The sequence below is a fragment of the Abramis brama genome (genome assembly GCF_963993115.1).
Source record: "Abramis brama genome assembly, chromosome: 8".
Classification (NCBI taxonomy): domain Eukaryota; kingdom Metazoa; phylum Chordata; class Actinopteri; order Cypriniformes; family Leuciscidae; genus Abramis; species Abramis brama.
The window spans coordinates 13,416,638-13,443,344 of NC_139970.1; positions in this window are offsets into that span (position 1 = coordinate 13,416,638).

Here is a 26,707-nt window from a genome sequence, read left to right on the forward strand (position 1 = left end):
ATAAGTTCTTGAAGCCATGCATGCTTCAGCTTTTGCATGATACACTCACTCCTCCTCCTTCTCCTTATTCTTCTTCTTCTTCTTCCCTTTTTTTTTTTGGCGGGTCGCACCAATTTCGCGCATTACCTGCTACTACTGTGAACTCGATCCAGAGACCCTAACCACTTCCCATCCTCCCCGCTCAATAAAAATCTATGCTTCAGCCAGGGCTGCGTTCAGCTTCTCTGGCTTAAAAAAAAAACAAAAAACATTTATCAAATCCTATTAATTAAACCTGTGTTCTCCAAATATTTAAATAAAGCTTCTCTGTTATTACGTCTTTGTTCAGGGTTTAATAGGTACCTCAAATTAATATCAATCTCCTCTTCCCTCTGAACCTCTTCTAATAACTTTTCTCTGTCATCTTTATACGTTTCACAATACATGATTACGTGTTCTACTGTTTCGTTTCACATCACATCATTCATCACGTCTCCACATCATTCACATCGTCCTGTCGGATGCTTTGACATTAATTGCATTGTTTTATTAAATCCTGTATGTCCTATTCTGAGTCTGGATAAAATGTTTTCCTCTCTTCTACTTCCACCTGAGTACCTAGTTTTCCACACTTTTGGCTGTATTACATACGTCTTCCTTTACTTCCTGTTTTCCACTATTGTTGCCATCTTTGATTTATTTGTTTTTTAATTATAGCTTTAATTACATATCTACTATATGATATTTCCATTTCTATTCTAGTGTCCTCCAGAGCTTGTTTCGCCAGTTTGTCTGCTGCTTCATTCCCTTTCACCCCCACGTGAGCTGGAACCCACATGAATATTATCCTAACACTTTTCTGCTGTAATAGATATAATTCCTGCAGAATTTCCACTACTAAATCCTGTCTTGTGTCTGATTGTTGTGCTTCAATGCTCATAAGAGCAGAACTGGAATCTGAAAAAACCAACACATCTTTTAATTCTGTCTCACTTATCCATCTTAACCCTCTGGGGTCTAACACCAAGTCCTAACTACACGCAACGCCACGCCACGCGATAAAAGGTATATTTTCCATGTTAATCAGAGTTTTTGTCCTAACCAGGCGCGACGGCGACACGCGGCGATTCTATCTTAGAAACGGTTTCTATTTTTCTGCGACGTCGCGCTGGAACAACAAACACAAAATGTGGCAATGATAATCTAAGGTACTGTTTATGTGCTTTATTTAATGTTAAAAGCGTGAAATGTGACTTTGAATATCATTTAGTGCTCCCAGCTTTGTAGCTGTAAAAGCAACAATGGATAATTCACCTCAGATCTTGAAATTAATCAAATTTCTCACATCTCACAGTCGCGTCGCGTCTAGTGTGGACAGACACACTGTCGCTGGAATCTTATCGCGTCGCGTGTAGTTAGGACAAGGTGTAAGGTTTTTTTTGGGGTCCTTGAGATGTTTTGACATGCCCTGACATTTTTTTTATTTATTTTTTCAGTTGCTTATAAACATATTAATGACAAAGGTGTAATTACACTCTATGTAGCACAAACAGGGCTACCATAATATGTGAGCAACATGTATGTACATGTTTGCATTTTTGAGAGAATAATGTTTATGCATGGTTATTGACAAAACTAAAAATTAAAGTTTCTTAAATAAGGCCACAAAACACATACTAAATATGTGTCCACAAGACTTTTGACTAATGGATGTTGTCGCCTTGAGTTTTTGCTTCAAAATGATCTGAAAATCATCCTGCCTAATCATTCACATAAAACAATACATTGATTTAAATTTTGTAAGACACGTTTTGTTTGGAAAGGCAATATGCATGGGGGCGTGAATGATCATGAATAATGCTCTGATTCACACCTGAGAAGACAATGACCCGCAAAAAGAGCCTTTCATTCAAGTGTGTCACTGGGTACCACAAGAAAGAATGTGTTACACAGGAGTTTCCTGTGTCACCTCCTCCGCACTCACAGAGGGATCCGTCTCCAGAGTATTGACTGTTGCCATGCAAACTACATTTCCCATAATGCAGCTCTCCTGGACTGATCACACACACCTGCTCTTCACCGATTACACTCACACCTGCACTTCATTCCCACACGCATATAATCACGTTCTCACAATCATTCAGTGCAAAGTCTTGTTTTTGACCTGGTTAACATACTGAGCAATTATCTACATATTCTGTTTGTACTGGTTTAGATCTTGGACTGTTTACGGATATCTTCGACCACTCTCTGGCAACCTCGACCTTGGACTGGTTCCTGGCTATCTGATCATTCTCTGGCTCCCACGACCCTGGACTGTTACCTGTGCTTTGAAACCTCTCTGCCTGCCCCGACCTTCTACGCCTGCTAACCTGAGTATTCTTTGCCTTGCCCATACCATTCCTGTCTGCCGATCTATACCCTGCCTGTCTGACTCTGTCTCTAAATAAAAAGCTGCAAATGGATCTCTATGACTCCGGCGATTCATTACAGAATGTGAGGACTTATTTTGTATGCATGCAAATTGTATAATATCCAAGGTAAACATTTCTAGTAACTATGCAGTTAATTCTCATACTGTATTTTCAGACAGTTTTGGAATATATCCTCTCCCCAAATGTGCCACTAATAAAAAACAATAATAAATAATTTAATGAGAAGGCTTATATTGACCTATTAAGATGTTGCTTACATCTACCTTGTAAATATATTTTTTAAAAAGTTTTCACATGTAAATCAACAGCAATTAGAATTTTAACAATATTTCAAGTGAAACCTTTCTTTTTAAAAATTATACATTTTATCATATGCATTTCAAAGTTAAGGATTCATTAGTTTGAATATTGGAACAAACACTATAATATCATCTTAGTTGATAATTCAATATACCTACTTTATTTTTGACAAAACATCACATACTATATATTTAACATATGAGCAGAAATTGGCGAACAAAAGCTTATTTGATGTGACAGTAGTCTTTTTTTACAGTAAAAACTTTATAATATAAAACTAATCAATGAAATCTTGTCTAAACATTCATATTTTGTCTGTAACATATCATTTTAATGATATATTATCATATAAATGTTAATTTGTAGTTTAATACGTTGCTTATACAAATACATTTTATTTCAACATATTTCAGTCAATTTTTACTCATCTCAGTATAGCAATATAGCTTGGTAAAAGCTAAACTAGTAGATGTGTTCATGTAAAAATAACATGTTTACCAATGTAAGTGCAAGTGTGAATGAACGGCACAGATGCGCGCTGTTGTTTACTACAGCTGTGCCGTTCATTCACACACAGACACGCGATTCATATTTAAACAGTCTTTTTGCGGTTTACAGACACTATTGCATATCGCGATTATAACAAAGCACTTAAGAATAAAGAACTTACTATTCATACATACATACTATTCAACAGAGTATTTTGAGTCTCTTTTGCACTGATAAGAAACAAAGTGAGCTGGTATCGCCGGCGATACCCCCGACCCCAGGGGGTTAAGCATAATGCCACTCTTGAATTCTCAACACGTGTATACGTATTCACAGGATAACTTAACACATAAGCAAAACAACCTCTGTAATAGGCCTTAAGAATGTCTTAGCAGTACCACAGGTACGGCGTGCTGATACATTCCAAGGGCCGAACACGTCCAAGCCAACATTAGTAGCCTAAAAGGTTGTTCTGTGCTGATGCGGTCAGGAGGGAGGTCTGCCATTTTTTGTTCAGCTGTTTTACCTCTCTGTTTGCAGCAAATTATGCACTTGTGGAGGATACCGTTGATGTGTCTTTTTGCTCCAACTATCCAGAATCCTCCAGTGAGGATTGCTCCTTCTGTGAAGATTCGACCTTGATGATTTACTTTCTTATGGTGATGATTTGTTAGGAGGATTGCTATGTAACTATGGCCAGGTATGATGAGAGGGTGTTTCTCTCTGCTGAGGAGTGTGGACTGTTCTAGTCTGCCTCCAATTCTTAGAAGTCCATCCTCCAGGACAGGGTTAAGCCTCTTTAGGGAACTCTGCTTGGAAATGTCTTTCTCATTTTCCAGACAAGTGATTTCTGCTTTATAAGCCTCTCGTTGTGCACACCTGATGATGACGCTTTCAGCTCGAGTCAGTAACTCGGGCACGTACAAAATTTTGCAGTGGTGCCAGCCGCAACGCAACTTTTCTTTGTTTCTGAAAGACTGAGCGATGTGAATAAGAGAAGCTATGGCTCTTCTTAAGGATCTCCAAGATGAAAATCTTTCAAAGCAGAGAGAACCAAGATCAGAATCTGGGTTTAAGCAGATGGTGACGTGTGCTCGCACTTCCACGTCTGTATCTGGGTCGATAAGATTGTAAGGAGCTTCTTTTACAGGGGTGGTTGCAGGATGCTGCAGAAATGAAGGACCGGTGAGCCAGTTTGTTTCAGTTAGAAGGCATGCAGGAACTGGTCAAGTAGCAACATTTGCAGGGTTTTGTGAGGTTGGAATGTAAAGCCACTGTTCTGGTTGAGTGAATTTTCTGATTCTTTGAACTCTGTTACTGACGTACACGTAAAAGCGTCGGGTCTCGTTGCAGATATACCCCAATACAACTTTGCTGTCTGTGTAGAACAGTAGGGTGTCTGGTTTGATGTCTAGTTCCTGGATGATTTGTTCAGCTATTTCGACTGCAAGGACGGCCGTATGTCCAGTCTGTGGGGCTAGCTTGACTTTTCCCATAATTAATCCAACTTGACACATCCCATCGTGATCCGTTACCTTCAAATATGCGATGGCGGATATGTTCTGAACGGACGCATCTGAGAAGATGTGAATCTCCTTTTTTACTGAGTGGGAAATGGACATTAGAATGTAAGTTTGGGGAATTTTGAGTTGCTCTGACTTCCCATTTGAAAGTTCATGGAGTAGCAGCTTCCCTTGGATGGTGATTGGCGCCACCATACTGAGAGGGTCAAACAAGCTGTTTACAGTCACCAGGACTCCTCTGCGTGTGAATGGCTTGTCACTGAGGTTGACGTGGAATGTAAATGTATCATTCTGAAGGTCCCAACTCAAGCCAAGACTGCGCTGCAAAGGGGGTGAATCAGTGTCTAGGTTAAAATGTTTCAAGTCTTTGGCATAGTCGGCTGGGGAGAATGCATGCATCACAGCTGGGCTGTTGGATGCTCTTTTGTGGAGTCTTAGGTTAGAGATAGCGAGCATATCTTTGGCAGCTTTAAGCAAATTGATAGCTTCGTTGATGGAGGGAAGTGACTTGAGTCCGTCATCAACATAGAAGTCTCTTTCAACAAAATGTCTCGCATCTGCACCGAACTCTGCTTCACCATACAAGGCAGCACATATGAGGCCATAAATGGCAACGGTTGGGGGCGGGCTGTTGCCAAAGACATGGACTTTCATGGGGTATTCTACCATGCTTTGGGAGATGTCATTGTTCTTGAACCACAGAAAGCGGAGGAAGTTCCTATGATCCTCTCTGACGATAAAACTGTGGAACATTTGCTCAATGTCCGCAGTGATGGCTATTGGCTCATGCCTAACTCGCCGTAGGACTCCTAGTAGACTGTTGTTTAAATCTGGGCCTGTTAGCAGCACATCATTCAAAGACACGCCATGGAACTGGGCGCTGGAGTCGAACACTATACGAATTTGATCAGGCTTGTGTGGATGATACACACCAAAGGAGGGTAAGTACCAGCACTCCTCCCCTGGGTTCACAGGAGGAGCTGGCTCAGCATGATTGTTATCAAAGACCTTCTGCATAAACTCTACAAAGTGCTCTCTCATCTCAGGTTTCTTACATAGTGTGTGACAGAGATAGTTGAAACGGCTCAGGGCTTGCTCTCGGTTGTTTGGAAGCCATTGTCTAAGTTCACGAAAGGGAAGCTGTTAGTCATCCATGAACACTTCTTTGTCCATTAACAGAATTAACTGCCTATCCTCAATTGAAGGGGCAATTTTTTCATCATCCTCCATTCTTTTAAAAACTGAGGTGGCCAAAGGGCTGGGAGCAAATTGGAGAAGGAGAGAGGCCTTAACACTTGGCTGTGCAGTTAATTTCTCCTTGAGGTAGAGTTTATTGGGACATGGATTAAAGTAAGATGGACGCCCGTCTTCTAGAATGTTTATGCGGTAAACACTAACAGTTGAAGGCTTGTGAGCAGCACCAAGACACACCTCACCAACCACAACCCAGCCTAAGTCCAGTCTTGGAGCGTTTTGTAACGTTAAGAATGATTAACGTTAGACATGACATAATAGTGACAGTGTTTTGCTTCGGGGGATTGGGTAGAAAGTGCTCACCATTCCTCTTCTTCCAAATTAACTGACTTAAAGGGATAGTTCACCCAAAAATGAAAATTTGCCCATGATTTACTCAACCTGAAGCCATCCTAAGTGTATATGACATTCTTCTTTCAGACAAATACAATCGGAGTTATATTAAAAAATGTCCTGTCTCCTCCAAGCTTTATAATGAGAGTGAATGGCTGGAGAAAATTTGAAGCCCAAAAAGTGCATCCATCCATTATAAAAGTAATCCATATGGCTCCAGGGGGTTAATAACTGGCTTCTGAAGTGAAGTAATACTTGCTAAGAAGTATTTCCTACTTAGGAAATAAGTATCCACTAGGGCAAGACTGGGAGTGACCTTGGATGCAACATGCCCAGTGCATTATGGGTGTTGGAAGTTTTCCTACCTATGCAAAAAGGCAGACAACAGCCCATTTACTCTGTTGTCTCTAGTCAGGTAGCACCAATTAAAATTGTCTTTCTACTGCATATAGGCAGCCAAGTTTGAAAAGTATTGAAAGCCCATTTTACCAGAGGTGAATTACCCCATTAAGGGCCAGATTTACTAAACAGGGAAAATTAGCGTGTGAGTGCAATTCCAAAATAGTGCAGATAGGAGTGAAAAGTTCTGCGTGTGATCTACTGACTACGTGCAAATTAAAGAACACAGACGCAGCCGGATAATTTCCATAATGACCAACGCAATCTACCAAGAGCAGCGCAAATTAGCGTCTGGTTGAAGACATGCTTTTTGTGGCCGGTAAATAATGGCGCAAATACCAGTAAATTGACGAGTGCAAACCTTAGTAAATCACCTTGCGTGATTTATTTAAATACTCTCCTCCCATAAATTTTGCGTCTAAAAAGTAAACTCCTACAAATGGATATGCCGCAAAAATAACCCTGTTCACGGCTTTTCAGCGCAAAAAGTAGTGTTTTAACACCAAAAGAGGGTTTGTGCTGACACAAGCTGGCATCAGTGAGGTCCTTTAAATCAAGACACCTTTTTCAAACCTGCAGATTTTAAAGTCTCAAAGTGACAAAGAATCCCTAACAATTTGGTAAGAGTTGACCCTCTCTCATACACACAGCATGTGTTGCTAATTGCTGTGAACAGGTGTTGTGGGAAGCTGTGCTGTCACCACTATGACAGGCCATGACAGCGTCCAGGTGGCACTACAGCGATCCACATTCACAAATAGTTCACATAGTTTACATAGTTTATGATGATGGTCATATAATATCATATAAATCATATAATTGTTTTTAATGGAAAGCACTTTGGCCAACCTGAGTTGATTTTCAATGCGCTAGAGTCTAGACAAATAAATAAATAAAATATAAAATATTATAAATAAATCTAATAAAACACACAGGTTCAAAAACATATCTATAGAGAAACTCTACTTTTTTTAACAATATGTAAATATGTGTATACTGTACATGCACCCTTATATGCTTGGGGGAAAAAACCTTTAACTAAAAAAAAAAAACAAAAAAAAACAAACATGGGGATTAATGGAGAGTTGGTCCTCCATAACAGATTGCACTCTTCTGGAAAGACTTTCAACTACAGTGTTGGAATATACTGTATGGCTGCTAGGATTTGTTCACATTCAGACACAAGAGCATCGGTGGGGTCAGTAATGTTGGGTGATGGGGTCAGGCTCATAAACAGTGTTTTTTTTTCAAAGGAATAAATAAATTAAATGTGTTGCACTGCACTAAAATGTGTAAGGAGATTGCATGGTTGAGAGAACACCCCTTCTTATGCTCCCTGACAGACACTTTAATAACCTTCTCTATTATATTTAAAATAAAAGCATCCTCAGTCACCACCAAGACTCAAAGAGAGATGTAGAGCCATGTCCACCCATGAACTGAGTGAGACATGTGGAATGCGACAATACTGCAACATCTTCACCATACGAGAGACCATGAAGCACTGTCACATCCCATCAGTGTCCATATGGCTTCCTTGAGCTCTTCTTATCTTAATGGAGAAAAAAAACTAAAACATAACCACCCATCTTGATGAAATAAAAAAGTGGTTATACTTTATTTTAGTGTCCTTGTTACAGTGTAATTATACATTTAATTACTGAGTAATTTTAAATAACATGTACTGTACTTATAGGGTTAGGGTTGGATTAGGCTTAAGGTTTAGGGTTGGTTAAGATAGTTGCATGTAATTTCTATTATATAATTTACTATTGTCAGGATACACAGAATCGCAGGAATGGTGAGTAACATCAACACAAGTTTATTATAAACAGGTGACTGGCAAGGTGAGTATTTTCAAGGCAAGGTGAAGGAAACCAGGAAGACGATGGAGACTTGTAGAAACAGGACGGGAGATGAACAGATGTAGCATACACTTCATAGGAGGTAAGTGCAGATAGGTAAGTGAGTCCTTGCTCATGAACGAGACTAGACAAAGTGCCAGAGTGAGGTGTGTGCTTATATGTGTCTGTGATGATGAGCAGATGAATTGCAGGTGCGGGTGATTAATACTCAGGTGACAGCGATCTTTGTGATTGAGTGGTGATGGAGCCATGGCTGATCCCTGACATATATATATATATAAATATAAATATAAATATAAATATAAATATAAATATATATATATATATATATATATATATATATATATATATATATATATATATATATATATATATTTGTTTTTGGTTTTTTTAATGCAGAGGGGGACAGTAACAAAGTACATTTACTTGAGTACTGTACTTAAGTACACTTTTTGAGTATCTGTACTTTACTTGAGTATTATCTTTTCTGGAAACTTTTTACTTTAACTTCACTACATTTGAAAGACAAATATCATACTTTTTACTCCACTACATTTCTGTCAAGGTCCTTGAGTAGAAAGTAGTAACGTCAGTCAGGGGATGATTTTGGTTTGGAAATGAAAGTCGGGTTGACACCAGAACCCGACATCAGATTTACGCCAGAACCCGATGTCAGATTTACGCCAGAACCCGACGTCGGACAGACGTTGGATTTTGGTTGGAAATGAAAGTCGGGTTGACGTCAAAGCCAAAAAACTAAGCCAAGGGCACTATTTGAGGGAACAGCCATTTGGGTGTCCGAAACCATTGTAGACGTTATTGAGTGCACTTATTCAATCTCATATTCAATCCCACTACTGGAACTGTGTTCTAGAAATAAATGTGATATTGATATGAGGGTAGGCAGGCATTGATTCAGAGCTATAAGGTACTGGAAGTATTACATTAAACAATGCAACAATAATAAAACAATGCATTGACATTTACTTTTTACTTTTGATACTTAAGTACTTTTAAAAACGAGTACTTCTGTACTTTCACTCAAGTAAGGAAGTTGTGTACTTTGTCCACCTCTGATTAAATGTAGCCTAACTTATCTTGAAAATAGTAAAAAGTAGGCTTCTGTAAGTAAAAATGTACAGAACAATTTATTTTGTATCAAATGTACAAATTAATTGACATGACAAAACTAAATGTACAGAATTGTCACGGTTTTGTTTTTGGGTTTGTTCACATCATGTTTCCTTGTCTGTCATGTGATCCCTTGTGATCCTCATGTGATCCTGCCATGTGTTCCCTTGTCTGATGTGTCATGTTGTCATTGGTTCATTGTTTCATTGTTCACAGGTGTCCCTTGTCTAGTCATTAGTCTTGTGTGTATTTAAGCCCTCATGTTTGCCATGTGTCTTGGTCAAGTATTGTTTCCTGTAACCACTGTTGTAAGTCCTGTTCATGTTCATGTCCTGTTTTGAGTTTTCATGCCACGCCATATTTTTGTTTCATGTTTGGTTTTGTTTATAATAAACTACACTTGGGTTCTCATTTACACTTGCCTCCAGTGGATCACTTTACAAGAATAATTTCTTTATTACATTTACAAGTTATAACTTGCATTACAAAAATAAACAATGCACAGAAATTATTTTTTGTTTCATTTACAAATTATAACTTACATAAAAATAATGGGTAACACTTTATAATAACGTTCAGTTGTAAGTCATTTATAAGTGGTTAGTTAATGATGAACTAATCATTTACAAAACATTCATAAATGATTAGCAAGTGATATACTAACATTTTATGTATGTTTTGTAAATTGTGTTACAAGTCATTTACAATTGATTAGTTAATGATTAACTAATCATTTACAAAACATGACTATGCGTTTCATAAATGTTTAATAAATGATGTTACATTTTTTTGTATGTTTTGCTCAAATCAGGTGCACAGTGGTTAGACTCCATGTGTTTCAGAGAAGACTGCTGTCTATACCCTCACCAGTCAGCACTTACACTGCAGTACACACTACAGTGTTCAACACCTGTTATAGATGTGTAAACGCATGAATAAATCATTTACAACACTTTCTGCATCCCCTAATCTAAAGTGAAAACTATTCATCACTTGTAAATGTCTTACACTTCATTTGTAGATTACCACTTCAAGAATCAAAAAGGCATAAAATCTGTGAATGTTATTTATGAATGTATATTTACAAGTGATGAATAGTTTACACTTTAGATTAGGGGATGCAGAAAGTGTTATAAATCATTTACAATACTTTCTGTATCCCCTAATCTAAAGTGTAAACTATTCATCACTTGTAAATATGTTACACTTACCTGTTACAAATGTTCTGTACGTGTATTCAAGGCATTTACAACACTTTCTGCACCCTCTAATTACTACATACATAAAATTTTTTTCAAAAAATAGTTATTTATTAAACATTTATGAAACATAATGATTAGTTAATCATTTACTAATCAATTGTAAATGACTTATAACTGAATCTACAAAACATACATACAATAATTAACATATCACTTATTAATCATTTATGAATGCATAGTCATGTTTTGTAAATAATTAGTTAATCATTTACTAATCACTGGTAAATGACTTGTAACAGAATTTACAAAACATACATAAAATGTTAGTATATCACTTGCTACTCATTTATGAATGTTCTGTAAATGATTAGTTCATCATTAACTAACCACTTATAAATGACTTACAACTGAACGTTATTATAAAGTGTTACCTAATAAGGTATACGATTGTTTAATTTACAAATTTTAATTCACATAACCAAAAGTTTATTTCTCTACCAATCTGTCAAGAAGAGAAAACAATCCATCCCTGATCTCCTCTCCTCTGTCTCTTTCTGAAACTTCATGTCCTCCCTAATTAGCTCTATCAGCTCATCCTCTCTGTCTCGTTTTCTCTTGGCTGGTGCTGGTTACTCGTTCTATAAAAAAAAATATTCGTCCTATACTGAGCGTAAGTCCACCATCAGTGTTGTGTAAGGGAGGCACTAGGCAGGTTTTTTTGTGTTAATTTCTATTTCCTGTCGCTTTGCAGGCTTTTTTATTGTATATGACAGTGTAAACAGCCCAATATACCTTTTATTTAAAGGCTTAATTTATGTCCCGTTGTCCGGTCCATTGCATTACGATTGAAAGCAGTATCAATAATGTCAAAAATGTGATGTGCAGTCAAGTTCGTGTGTGTGTATGCTGTTTAAATGAGTGTTCTCACCGATACGCTTGGTGTGATTTGCGGAGTTTTGACGAGTCTTATTCAAAAGTGGTGAAAAAAAATATTTCCTAAGTTGAGCTTTAAAAATGTCATAGGTCTGAGCTTCCATATGTTCAAGAGGCAGAGAATTCCTAAGGGCAGGAGCATATGAAGAGAAAGCCCTGTCACCCATAGATCTTAAGTGTGTTTGAGGAACAACCAACAAGTTAAGAGCGCAGTCTACGATTTGGGGTATAGAAACATTTTTGCAATTCAGATAAATAATGTGGAGCTAAGTAATGCATTACTATATGTGTTACAAACTGCTCCGAGACAAGAAGGTTGAGGATCCAAATGCAGCTTTATTGAAAGGGTAATCCACAATCGTAGTAAAAGACAGGCAAAAGTTCAGAGCACGGTAAATCAGTCCAATCAAACAAACAAATCCAGGTGAGACAGGAACAGGAAAACCAGGACACAGGCAGATATCAAGAACCAGGAACATATAAAACAGTGGAATTGCTCAGAAATGCAGTATAAACACTAAACTAGACTTCACAGAGAATAACAGAAAGAACCAGCCTTATATAGGGTGAGTAAACAAGATGATGAGACACAGGTGAATGTGATCATGGCTGATTAGTCTTTGTAAAGAATTATGGGGAATGGAGTCTGTGGATGTGTGGTGATTGTCCGGGTTGGAGTGCCCTCTGGTGGCTCTCAAGGGCACTCCAGCTGGTGACAGTTACAATATGTCAGCATCATGATTTTAAAATCAACTCGGAACCTGACTGGGAGCCAGTGCAAGGACTCCAAAACTGGAGTAATATGATTGCATATCCTGGAAACAGTCAAGATTCTTGGTGGCTGAGTTTTGTACATATTGCAGTTTGTTTAGTGTGGGTGTAGAAACTCCAGCTAAAAGGGCATATCCGAGAGACGTCAAAATAATTTATCAGCTTTTTAGCTACAGAGAAATTTAGCATAGGATGCAATCTTGCTATATTTCTGAGGTGAAAAAAAGGATGATTTAACTGTACTCTGAACAAAAGAATCAAATGAAAGACTAGAATCAATGAGCATAGCTTCAGTTTTATCACTCTTCAGACACAATAAATTATTACTCATCCATGTTTTTATCTCAGAAAACAGCCAGAGAGAAAACCAACATCAGGGTGTAGACCATAGAAATGAGCTGAGAACATTCAGTGAAATAGGATTTAAACCACTATAAAGCTGTCCTGGACACACCGACATCTTTTTCAAGGAGGATGAGTAATAGACTATGATCAACAGTATCAAAAGGGGCTCTTAAATCAAGAATGGAAGTTGCTTTAGAATCAGAAGCCATCAACAAATCATAGGTAACTTTTGACCAAAGGCGTTTCAGAACTGTGAAATTTACGAAAATCCGACTGAAGGGGTTCAAAGAGATTATTAATTGTAAGATGGTTACACAAATGAGAGGCAACAACATGCTCAAGTATTTTTGCCAAGAATGGAAGATTAGAGATTGCTTGAAAATTATTAAAATAATCCAGTGCAGCATTTTCTTTTTTGGCACAGGAATTACAGCAGAAAACTTTAATGCTGCTGGAACATCCCCAGTCTGCAATTAGTCATTTATAATACAGAGGAAGAGTAAGGCTCAAAACATTGAAACAAGATTTAAATAAGCTTGTGGGAATAGGATCAAGCAAGCAAGTGTTATATTTCATGCTAGATACCTATCTTTTGAGAGCCTGAGAATCGAGATGTGGGAAACTACTGAGAGAAGCACCAGTAAACCCAGCTGGACAGAGTAGTAAATCAGTGGGAGCAGATGCAACAGAGATTTGTTTGTGTACATTATCAATTTTAGAGTTAAAGAAATGAGCCACTCACCTTGCCCATACCACAAAGACCTTGGTCCCATCTCGGGGTGGTCTTCGTCACCAATCTCCCATCATCTGAGTCCTTTACCTGCATCATAACAGTTGATCAATTCTCAAAAGCCTGTCGGATAATTTCCCTCAAGGGTCTACCCTCGGCCATGGAAACTGCTGAAGTCTACATTAGTGATGGTATTCGGCTAAAGCTAGTAGCGGATGTTCAGGAAATCGGATAAAATGAGTTCTTATTGTTTTTGATACAGAACTACTATCAGGGATATGTTCACCCACTGTAGAAAGAGAGAATGATAGGTTATAAAATTGATTTTAAGATAAAAACAGAGGATTAAGAATCAACTTGACAGAGCTCCAAACTCAAAACATTGTTATATTAAATATTACAATCTATGATGTTTTCTATACAATATAAAAACTCTATAGTTATATGAGTTAAAGTTCAAATATAATCATCAGTTCCTAAAAGAAAAACCCATTTTGACTGACAACAAATCAAAATATAGGGAGGGCAGTGTGGTGGTTACGGCCTTATATAAAAGTCAAACAGACCATCGTTATCATCTGGTAAGAGAAAACTCATTGCCAAACACTCCAGTTCTGAAAGTACACCATGTCCCATTTAAAACAGTAACCAGAGGCAGAAATAGCTATCTGTTTTGACCTGAATTTAACTGACCACGGAAAACATTTACTTCAAAGTCAGTCAAAATAAATGTTTAGAAGACATTATTTATTAAGAATGTCTGCATGCCATGTTAGCATTTTATACTTCCGATGAACTGAATTGATAAATGTAAATGTAGAGACAAACTGAATGTGTGAAATGTATGGATTTTAAAAGACAGTGAAGATTATTTAAAATATATCTTGTTCTAAAATGTTTAAGATTAGAGGTTTTTGTGGATGGCCACAATGTTCACTCAAAGACATTTCTCATTGAAATATCATGTTAACACCAGACAACAATCAAATGGTGTCACTGGCAGGAAATAATCCAGTCTTGACTCATGTTGAACAATTAAAATGTCATAATCTCTCCAAAGGACGGAGAAAGACACCATTTGGGAAATATGGTCTCTCTAATCATAGCCATGCTAGCCAGTATGAAGGTGGCCGTGTGCCAACAAATGCATAAATTAGTAGATACAAATTAAAAATTCATCTATCACTATATACACCACCAAGGCCACCAACTACACCATCTAAGGTCTAACACCATTTTAGGATTATACTTTTACAATAGATTTCAGGAATAAAGCAGGAATAAAGTTGCTCAAGTCCCATTGAGTGTCAATGAAATTAATATTAGCAACTGTCAAAAGCCTTAACTAGTACATTGCAATCCGGCAAAAGGAACATACATCACACAAATTATTCAAGCACATTACACAAGTGGGAAAGGACAGTATTTTATGTAATCTAAAATATAGATGGAGCAGTCAGTCATGATGAAGCAGAAAAGAGAGATGCTACAGAGAGGCTCTCTTTTTTTTAGATAAAAAAAAACAAAAAAACATGTAGATGCTACTGAAATCCTGTGACATGAGAGAGAGAATTGGACAGAGAGAGATACTTAAAACATCATTACATACTTAAAACATAATTTATCTCTTACTAAGAGAAAATATTTATTTAATTGGTTCCTCTTTATTTTGATAGTCCACTTTAGACACTCTACAAACTATAAGTAACTTTACAACTACATGTCAACTAACTCTCATTAGAGTATTAGTAGACTGTAGTAGACCGTCAGTAGACTGTTAGGTTATGGTTAGGTGTTAGGGTTCGGGTTAGTAGAATAAGTTGACTTGTAGCTGCCAAGTTACTTATAGTCAGTAGAATATCTATTGCGGGACCAACAAAATAAAGTTTTAGCAAAAATTAAGCAGACAGTCTACTAGTACTATAATGACAGTTAGTTGACATGTAGCTGCAAAGTTACTTATAGTTAGTAGAATGTCTAAAGTGGACTATCGAAATACCCTTTAATTTTGTCTGTTTCACCTCAAAAAAGAAAATGACTTGGATAATGTTATCTCTCTTGCCAACACCCTCCCTACACAGCCTGTGGACAGAAGATAAGGTTTAACCTCATTTGAAACTATGAGATAATAAAATAACAGTAATATATTATGTTCATCCCTTTATGTCACATTGGGACAGTTAAACCCTATATATAAACAGCATGTTGAGATGACCTGGTACGGTAGCAGACAAACTGTTTGTATATGATTTAGGCAGACCATAAGCGGCCAGTTCAACTTCACACCTTTGCACTCCTGTGAAGATAACTCTGTTATCTGCACTCTTGAAGTTTCATTATCAGGAATTTAGAGCAAAATCATTGATCCATGGAAAAAGCCACAAAATAGCCTGGCTTAGTGGCGTTAAGTCACGGTGCACATTTAAACGATTTCAGTCAGAATCTTTGTGGCAATTCCCAATCCCAATCCAGCCCATTTCCCCCACAATTACATGTCTTCTTTGTACTATGCTAGCAACAAAAATCAGAAAGAAAACTTTTTTAAAAAATTACAAGCTTTTTTTCTTGTTTACAAGAAGTCTTTTCAATTTTTTGATGCATTTGTTTCTCTATATTTGTGCAATTGTTTGTTTTTGTTTCTTTTGTTTCTTTTACAAGAAAACAGTACTACTTTTGCTTATGCTTACAATTATTGTCTGGTGGATAGCAAATGACATTCAAGTAATAAATGTATTCTTATTAAAGAAACTAAAATTATTCAATCAAGATCAGTGAGTGATTTTCTGTTTGTCTTTTGTTTGATTAATATTAACAACATATAGAAGTAGTTACTGTATATTATGCTGCTTTCACTTTAATACACAGATCTATTATACACATGATTTCTTTACTTCCTGTTTACATTCACTGACATAACAGACAGTATTTGACAGTTTAAGCGCAATAAGACGTGAAAGTTAGTTTAATACCCACGGTACGTGCCGTCTGACCGATATATCAGAAGTTTATACTGATATCATGGCTTTAAAATGCATGCAGATAATAAACTTTCATGATGATGAACTGCAATGTCATGTGAGCAGATAGAGATGATAAACAAAACCAAACAGATGTTTTAGTTTTTAGCAGAGTGTCCGAGGCAAGAGCTGTAAAGGCTCCGCCCTCTTCTGGAAAGCAGGGTGGGGAGCAGCAGCTCATTTGCATTTAAAGATATATGCCCAAAAACAGCGTCTTTCTCCTTCCACTCCAAAATGAGCATTTTACAAAGTGGTATAATACATGTGGGGTATTTTGAGCTTAAACTTCACAGACAAATTCTGGGGACACCTGAGGCTTATGTATATTGTAAATGATCCCCTTTAAATTGATGGAGGGACTCTAGACAGAAGCAAACATTTACTTTTTGATATAGACCTTAGTCAGGGTAGTGTCAACTTTAATTTTTTTACAGGAATGAAAACAAGGGTGTGAGGGATAGAATTACAGTGCGTTCAGTGGATTATACTGTTGTGTAACAAAATACTGATTGTTCAGCTGATGAAACATCTTTCCAAAAAAAAAAAAATTCAGTTGACAAAATCTCCATAAATTTTGTTGTGAAAAAGTTGTGAATGTTCAGGACATATTCATATTTAACCAAAGCTAAATATTTTCCAAATAATATAACAATACAATCCAGTATAACTTTTTTTTTTTTTTTACACTTTGCACCAGTATATCATGGGAGACTTTGGGTGGGCTCTTTTGACTCGGGCCAGTAAAAAATACCTAGAAAGTTAAATGGCCTGCCAGAGTGTGCTAAAGACCAAATGTTTCCAGTCATACAGGACTATTTCAGTTTTTGCAGGATAATACAGTCTTGTTACAGACAGCTGAATCCTTGCTGTTTCATGTGTGAACCACCTGTGGTACAGCTGTCAGGTTTCCATGGCAATGCAGTCAAGTATTTCCTGGACACACACACTTACACACACTTTTCTGTATGGCTGTTGTAGCTCAGACTCTCAGGAGAGCAACCTTAATCTTTAAAGTCATCAACTGTTCTCGTCCCTCATGGCTCAAGTATGACACCTCCACTGCCAAGCTGTTTCGCTGAAGATCTGCCACACGACAAACACCCTGAAATATGAATGAGCTTAAACATAAACAGCACAACGACAAGGAATGTGTTGACTGAGACAAGCAGATTATATATTATTAATAATGTATAGTGCTATTAAACACCTCAGTAGATGATGAGGCGACATATTGATGGTCATATATTATTAAGGAGGTGATGGGAAAGCTAACACTGTAATGAGAGATCTGGGTGTTTTTATTATTGATTCAGCATTTATGAGGACTTTTTGACAAGTAAGTAAAGTCATAAATGTACATGACAAATGTACATGAAAATATGGGTGGTGTTTGGTCAGGGCATTGATTTTTGGTTGAGACAACATTTGTGAAATAGAATTTCACTTTAGCAAACTTTTAAAAGAGGACTTATTACAGAGATAGCACTTTAAAAGAATATGCTTAAGTGTGAACTGAATGTAATGTTTTGGACACTTAATTGCATGTTAATTGTAATTAAATTAAAACGTATTATAATTAAAATTTATATTAAATGCAATTAGTTGAACTTTAGAGTGCTTTTTTGTCATAAAAAGTCACTTGTGTAGTCCTTGAGGGTTTGTTGCTCCTGCTCCAAGCAGAGCAGGCAGACTGCTGGTAAGTCCATTTTAATTCTTTCTGGGGTTCGGTCTTCTGTAACGCTAATGTTGTAATGAGTGCACAAATAAGGAGAATCCAACAATAACACTTTATTAATAACCAAAACAAACAAACAAAAGAAGATCACAGTAACACACAAACACATTAACATAAACAAGACACCGAAGAGAGACAACTAAGGGCTTAAATACAAACAGAGTAATTAATAGAACTACGAACAGGTGTGAAACTAATGAGAACTATGGAAACTAATAATGACCGGGAACGAGAAAAGGCAAAACTAAACCAAAACACAATAAAATCAAAAAGAACTAAACATAACCCTGACACTTACCTCGTATTGCTTGGATTTTATTCCATTTTCAGTTTCTTCATATTCTTTTTACTCAGAATTTAAAATCTTTTTAATCAGACAGCAATTTGGTAGATGTCATTTTGTTGCTGCTTGTTTGGTTATCAGGTTGCATCTGGTGGTCATTTGTTGCCAATCAATTTAAGGGATTTTTTCACATCTATACAATTCAGATTTTCCATCAATAGTATAATTTTAAGGGAGTAAAAGCACATATTTGACCCTTCTGTGTTCTGTTCTGACTTTTTGACAATGCATTGGTATTTATTGTTCTGGTAGCTCTATCCACAATCAAATCCTACATCACATAACTGTATATTAAATCTCACATTAGCTGCAATTGTGTTGCTGAGCACAGCAGTTTTGTGTATGGACAGACAAATTGTCCCTGGTTAGCACACAGTGAAATACTGCAATCCCAAAAGTAAACAATAAAGGGGAAGTGATAAACACGATTCCAACATTAGTGAGTACACAGACTAAACATTTTAAATACGTTTAACTCTTGTGTAAACAATTTCCACACTTTGTCCTTTTTAACTCAAAATGCATTCCAAATATCTGCTAGAGGCCTCTGGAAAATCCAGGAGTAAAGTTTGGCCCAATTTATAATCCCAGTGAGTTTAGATGCAACGCTCTATAAGAATAGTAGGTCTGAGCTTGATTCTCTGTACAAATAGATTTTATGATCAATATCACCCTGCTAGTCATTTCTGCACAATTAATCATAAGAACAGCGGCTCAAGTGAAATCATTCTGTGAAATGAGTGAACATCAAACATCAATGGTGAATTCAGAGGAATTGTTCTTAGCACATATGTGAGTGTTGCAGCTGAATAACAACAGAGTTGTTCTACTGTTGTAAAAAAAAAAAAAGAAAAAAAAAACATTGAGATACCAAGCAAATTTGAGTGGGGGAAATGCCAAAGAAATTGGATGCTATTTTGTCACAAATTAATTTGCCATACAAGTAACAGTAGGTGGATGCCAAGAAAGATACTGTGGCGAAAAACCGCTGACAACATATATCATGATTAACATCAGGCAGCATGAAACCATAGATTGTAAAAAAATATGGAAGTGGTGTGCGTGACGTCACCCGTAGGTTTCTGAAGAGCGTTTTTGAAGCCTAAAGTGGGCGGAGCTGGCCGTCGCCATCTTGGCAGCGCGTCACCGCACGTCACTCCCGGATAACAGAAAATGGGTAAAAAGAGGCGGGACGTGGGTGGAGCTGAGGAGCCTATTGCTGAAACCATGCCCGCCTAGCTCGACGTCATCGAGTTTGCTCAGGCTTAAGAGCTAATGCTATATGCTACTGGCCTCGCGCTAAAGTGACAGCTGACTTGAAGAAGTAAAGCCAATAGTTAAAGTTCATGTTTTTGCCCTTCGAAATATGGACTAAGTTTAGGGTTGGCTGGGTTTAGTGTTGTTACTTGTAATTCTGCGTAATTTACTGTTAATACTGGTAAATATGTGTAAAATGTAACAAGCAGACAAAATAAAATGTTCATTTTAACTTTAAAGACGTTTGCAAATAGATTTGGTACTGAATTGAAACCAGTTGAGCCCTATAGGAGATGCTGATCAGAATTTTATGTTCTCCAGTCAAAACGTTCATCAAATCCCTAAAACCTACAAATCCCTAAAAACTCCAACACTTACTTACTAACAATCCTACAACATTACTTGTGACAAACAGAGGACCAGAAATGATGGCTCTGTCACAGTGCCGTCTAGAGCTGTCAATCAACATCACGATCATTGATGAGCCCCACTGAGCTTCTGAGCATTTCTGCCAATCAGCTGATGGACGAGCTGAAGCTCAGGGCGCCGTCATGTAATCATCACTCACATCTGGAAATAAAGGAGACTTACTGTGCGCACTTGTTTTTGGATTAGACACCAGTCTCTGAGATCTACATGTTCCAGTATATTTCTACTCCTTATGACAGATACATTCAACATAACCCACAATGGTTCATTGTATATAGTATTTATCCCCATAGAGAAAGTAGTTTGCAGGAAGCTCACACAGACATTTAAAAAAATCACAGCTGGCATATACAAACAATAATTTAAAGCAAATAAATCTAATTTAGGATAACCAGACCAGCTGACCCTCAATCAACACTAGAAGAAAAATTTAAAAATCGAATTGCTTGGGGCATAAAATATAGTTTGGACTATATTTTATGAAGATGTGTTTGCAATCAGTGTCAAGATGTAGTCATGCAGAATAATCATAAAACAATCACCTCCCCTCATGGCAGTGCTCGTCCCCCGTTGATTGCCACCCTGTAGTTAGGCTCATGACATGAGGAAGACAATGTTAGAAGACTATTTTAAGGCCAATTCACTCACCCAGAAACCTGTTTCTTCCAACAACCATTACAACTCTGAAAGAACAACTTCTTTTCTAGAGAAAATGCTCTGGAGATTTTTAGCATGCCAAAGTTTAGTACACTTTAGCATACTTTTAAAAAGAGTGTGTGACGGGAATAATATAGTTTAATAGAATATTCTAAGTGAGAGCTGAATGTAATGTTTGTTTAATTGCTTGTTATTTGCAATTAAATGTAAATGTTTTACAGTATTAAAATGTATATTACATGCAATTATCTGAATTTTAAGAGTGCCTTTTTGACCCACTTAAGTATGACTTAAATAGAATACATATTTATATAGAGTTGCACAATTGTCTTTGAAAAATATGGTTAAAGTGTACTGTTGAATGTACTCACAAGCACTTGTAATAATAAAATAAAATAAAATATAATTGAATGCCCATTTTGTGCTATGTATTTTAACATATGTGCAATAACACATTTGTAATGATGAATTTGCAATTTAATATATTTAAAATATATTTCCTACTGAATAACACTTCAATTGAAATTATAATCAAGTACTTCTCATGTGCTTTAGTATGTTAGTCAATATGTCGAATCAAGTGTAGCATGACAAACTATTATTAAAACATAGTGATTTAAAATGTACTTTAAAATACATTTTTTATTTGACATATTACAAAGTGCACATTTTAAAAGTGTACTTAAGTGTGTTAAGAAAGATAGGGCAACACTTTATTTTACTGTGTACTTGTTACATTTTACACGTAGTTACTATAAATTGTGCATAATTACATGCAACTAACCCTAACCCAAACTATAGTAAGTACATTTTCATGACTCTGTACTTAAATGTATAATTGCACTGTAACACAGACACCTTAAAATAAAGGGTTACACTTTATTTTAAGGTGTCGTTGTTACACTGTAATTATACATTTAAGTACTGAGTAATATTAATTAACTACATGTTCTTACTACAGGGAAGGATTAGGGTTTGGTTTGGTTTGGTTTAGGGTTAGTTTCATGTAACTATGCATAATTTATAGTTAATACTATAGTAACTACATGTAACATAAGTAACAATGACACTGTAAAATAAAGTGTTACCATAATCTGCAAGTACAGTGAGATTAATGTTATTTTGAGTCATGAATGAGTCAATTGATGCTGATTGTGGTATTTTCTCTTTTCTTTCTTTCTTTTTTTCTTTTTTTGGTGGACATCCGGGGGCTTCAATATATAGACACAATCAGCAATTAAAGCCACTCTAAATATTTGCCCATCTCTCATGAGAAGTAGAAAATCATCACTGTACAAACATTGTACATTGTACCATTTTCTCTGTTGAAGTCGCAGCATAGTATCTGGCTCAGTACAGATGCGACTGATGCAAAATTATTCATTGTGAAGTTAACAAGCTCTCAGCTTTCACAGACACTCTTATAAATAGATGTGTCTTAAAAGTGGCAGGCCTCCTTCATCAACAGCACTCTGCCTGCCCTGGTAAACACATTTAGAAGAGATTTACCCATTCATGCAGGCTAATTTAGTCTAATCTTTATGGTATCAACATTATAAAAAAAATAAAATACATGTCTATGCTTAAGCATTAAAATGAAAACATCATGATTATTGATAGCCATGCTGAAACAGGATGGGCTTTGTTTCTTTCTGATTAAGTAACAGCCAACTGAATTTAATTAGTTTACCTTTGAACTCAAACCACTGATTAATTCCATTTAATTATCCAGACCTGAGCAACAGTAAGCTCATTTTACTTGCTTTTAAAATGCACCATTCAATTGCTTAATTGCACATTCAAACAAACAATCCACAAACTTTAACTAAATGATCATCTGAAGAATTTATAATATAAGTTGTGGATAATAACGGCAAAGGATTATCATCTTGTTTGTAAAACCCTTTAGAACTTAGAATTATCTGGTCTGAAAATGGTCAGATGTATGTACAATTGCCATATAGAGTCTTATTTATAAATGTCCCCAAATATCTTACTGTGTCTACATGCAGGATGAAGACTGAGAGGTATATGCACAAACAGATGTTTAAGAAAAATATGTACAGCTTATTGTTCTATGCCATGGTCATTAAAAAGGCATGTATATCAGTCATTATATAGATACATAGTGACAATAATAAAAAATACAGGCTAAATGGAAAGTTTCCTTTGCTGCAGCAATTCTGTTTATGTGTGACTAAATGTATCTGAAAATGCTACAGTCTAGATGTCAGGATAAAATATAAAACTAAAATATACTGTAACACATTATAAAACTATTTTTAATGAAACTTGTTTAAATTAAGATTAATATGTGCAGTTATTACCAACAAAGACTGTTCTGACCCTTAAAATAACATTCATTGCCCGGTGTATTCAGTTGTTTCAATAAGACAATTTTATTCGAAATACGAATTTATTGTATTAAACATGATGCTTCAATCTTACTAAACAACATATAATTAGTGCGTGCAGTGCTTACAATGTGTTTTACAGAGAGGAGGTCCATAACTATAACAAAATAATCAATATGTGCCACCACTCCTCTGCGTGTGCACATAGGCATATACATATTTTCAATGACAAATGTAAAGAACCCATGCCTGTATCTGATTTGAGATCTGAGTGGTTCATCTCCTAAATGAAGCGCTTGAATGAACAGTGGAAAGGCGTGTGCGCAAAATGGGGACAGTGCGTTCAGTTGATCTCTACATATAGTTTTTTTAGCCGGCCAAATAACACTGTGTCCTGGTTTTTAAAGAACCCATCGAAACACATGTCCATCAGGTGGTCCACAAACTTAATTTCATCATAATCCTCATCATGTCTAGTACGCACCCACGATGACCGCCTCTACCTCTTTGGAGGGTCTCCGGTCCGCTACCAAAAAGTTTATCATCCCTTCCGACTTGATGAGCAAGTTACAGCCCAGGAAAAAGATCCCGAAGACTACGGTGAGGGAGAGGACGCACATCACCGCTATCTGAACTATTCTCATGATGAAGAGGCTCCTTTCATCCGGAGGGGCCGCCGTGAAGCCGTTATCCGTCACCACCGACGAGAAGTTACAACACAGGAGGATGTCCTCAGTCCGGTTGGAGAAGATTCCACTGTCCGTTTGGTTAAATGTAGTATTCATGTCTACTGTTCACCAACACTTTGAAGAGTCCAAGAATTTAGGCAGTTCCGATTTGGAAGTCTGAACACATGAGGAATTGCGTAAAAAGTGTCCGTAAAGTCAGACGCACATATCCAACGTCTCTTCTTTTGCGCACTGGCGTCCCATGACGCGCTCCTGCTCTGATTCACAGTAACTACACCGAGCTCTTCTGCTCAACATCACACCTGCTCGGTTAAAAGCACCAAAAAAGCCGATGGGAGGTGACTCCCCACTCACAAGTGCATGCCTTGTGACGCCACCTACAGTAAAACTTGTAGTGTTACAGTCCTCCGATTTAAAATGATAAAAGTTCTACATATAAACCATTTATGTGGATCAGTGATAATGTTCGAGATGATGGTCAATATATATATATATATATATATATATATATATATATATATATATATTATAGGCCATGCGAGTTAATGTGATGTTTCTTTGTATTCTAAATGTTTTTAATCATACAATTTGTAATATTTTGAATCATACAACATTATTGTTGAACCATGATCATTTTTAAAGAACGTTTAGTGCACTACACTGCGTAATACCGACATCTAGCGTGTGGATAACTAACTGATAACAGGACTCTTTGATGTGACACTCCTTTGTGGCAACGACAGTGTTAACAGTCAAGTTAAAAAAAAAAAAAAAAAAAAAAAATATATATATATATATATATATATATATATATATATATATATATATATATATATATATATATATCCCAGTATCATCCATAAAAAATGTCAAAGGGTTACCAACATTATGCCTGTAAAAATGAATACGCTATATCTAATCAATGAAATTGTGGCAACAGATTACAAGCAATATTATTAATTAAATTTAACAAATTAGAATTGAGTAATAATTAATTAAATTAATTCCTTAAAAGTTAACCATTTAAAATGAGTAAAATTTACATTACATTAAACAATTTTTTGGTAACACTTTAGAATACTGTATCTTACTTACTGCATAACTAATAAGGAATTATTGAAGAACTAATAGGTAATTCTTCATTAACTACTTCTTTACTACTGTTAACTACTAAGGAAGATGTGTTAACTAATCAGTATTTAATAGAATTTTATGATTGTGTTAAGTAACAGTTAGTTAATCAATAACTAATGAATTCTGTCATATCTCCTGAAGAACTACTATTAATTATCTACTAATTAAGGTTCAAGAAAAATAACTAAGAAGTAACTAATGAACAGTCATACAAAACTACATTGAGTTGTGACCTTCCTTATTTACTAATGTTATTAATAGAAGAAAATACAATTTTAACAAATGCATATAAATGTTAAAGATGTTTTGGCCTATGTGGTTTTGTGAGTGTGTTCTGTAAGAAATAAACTTCAGAAAGGAACCCCACTCAAGTGCCTTGCCTTAACTAACCTCAGATTAGTTTTTATATTGTATATACAGTACTGTGTGTGTCTGTATATTGCTCAGCATAGAATGCCATTGAGTAAATTCATGTATTTGAGGCAACGACTGAGGGAAACTGAACATGTAGGGAACTTATTAGTAATTAATAAATAATTGTTAGATAATTCTTCAGGAATTACTTATAACCTGAAACAGTATTCTAAAGTGAAAATATAGGAAACCCATTAGTAATTAACAAAGAATTACCAAATAATTAGCCAGGAATTAGCCTACTTATAACCTGAAACAGGATTCTAAATGTGAAAATATAGGGAACCTATTAGTAATTAATCAATAATTATTAGATAATTCTTCAGGAATTACTTAGAACCTGAAACAGTATTCTAAAGTGAAAATATAGGGAACCCATTAGTAAATAATAAAGAATTACCACATACTTCCCACTCAAATCAAACTTACTGTTAAAAAAAAAAAAACACTATTAACGTAATCATCTTAACCTTTGTAAAATACATGACAATGACTCGTTTAGGGTACATGATATCTTCCTTTATTTCAGATAAGGATATTTCTTAATACAGCTTATTTTATTTTGTTTTTGTCACGGTTAATCAATCCGTGTGTTTATTTTGCGAAAACTCAGATAAAAACTATTCCAAGTGTAATCACCCGGTCTCTGTTCTCCACTTATCTTTCTTATTAGTGCTGAATGACTAAAACTGTCTAAAAAACGAAAAAATATTGTTCAGTGCTTTTTACTTTTTAAGTACTTTAAAAATTAATTACATTTGTACTTTTAAAGTTAATTTGAAAATGAATAGGCCTAATTATAATTTTACTGAAGTCATATTTTATTGGGGTATCCATACTTTTACTCAAGTTCTTGATTTGTGTACTTCATCCACCACTCCACTGAAAAAAACCTGGATTATTGTATACCGGTAACTATGACTGTTCATTAGTAGTTACTTCAAAGTTATTTTTCTTGAACCTTAATTAGTATATAATTAATAGTAGTT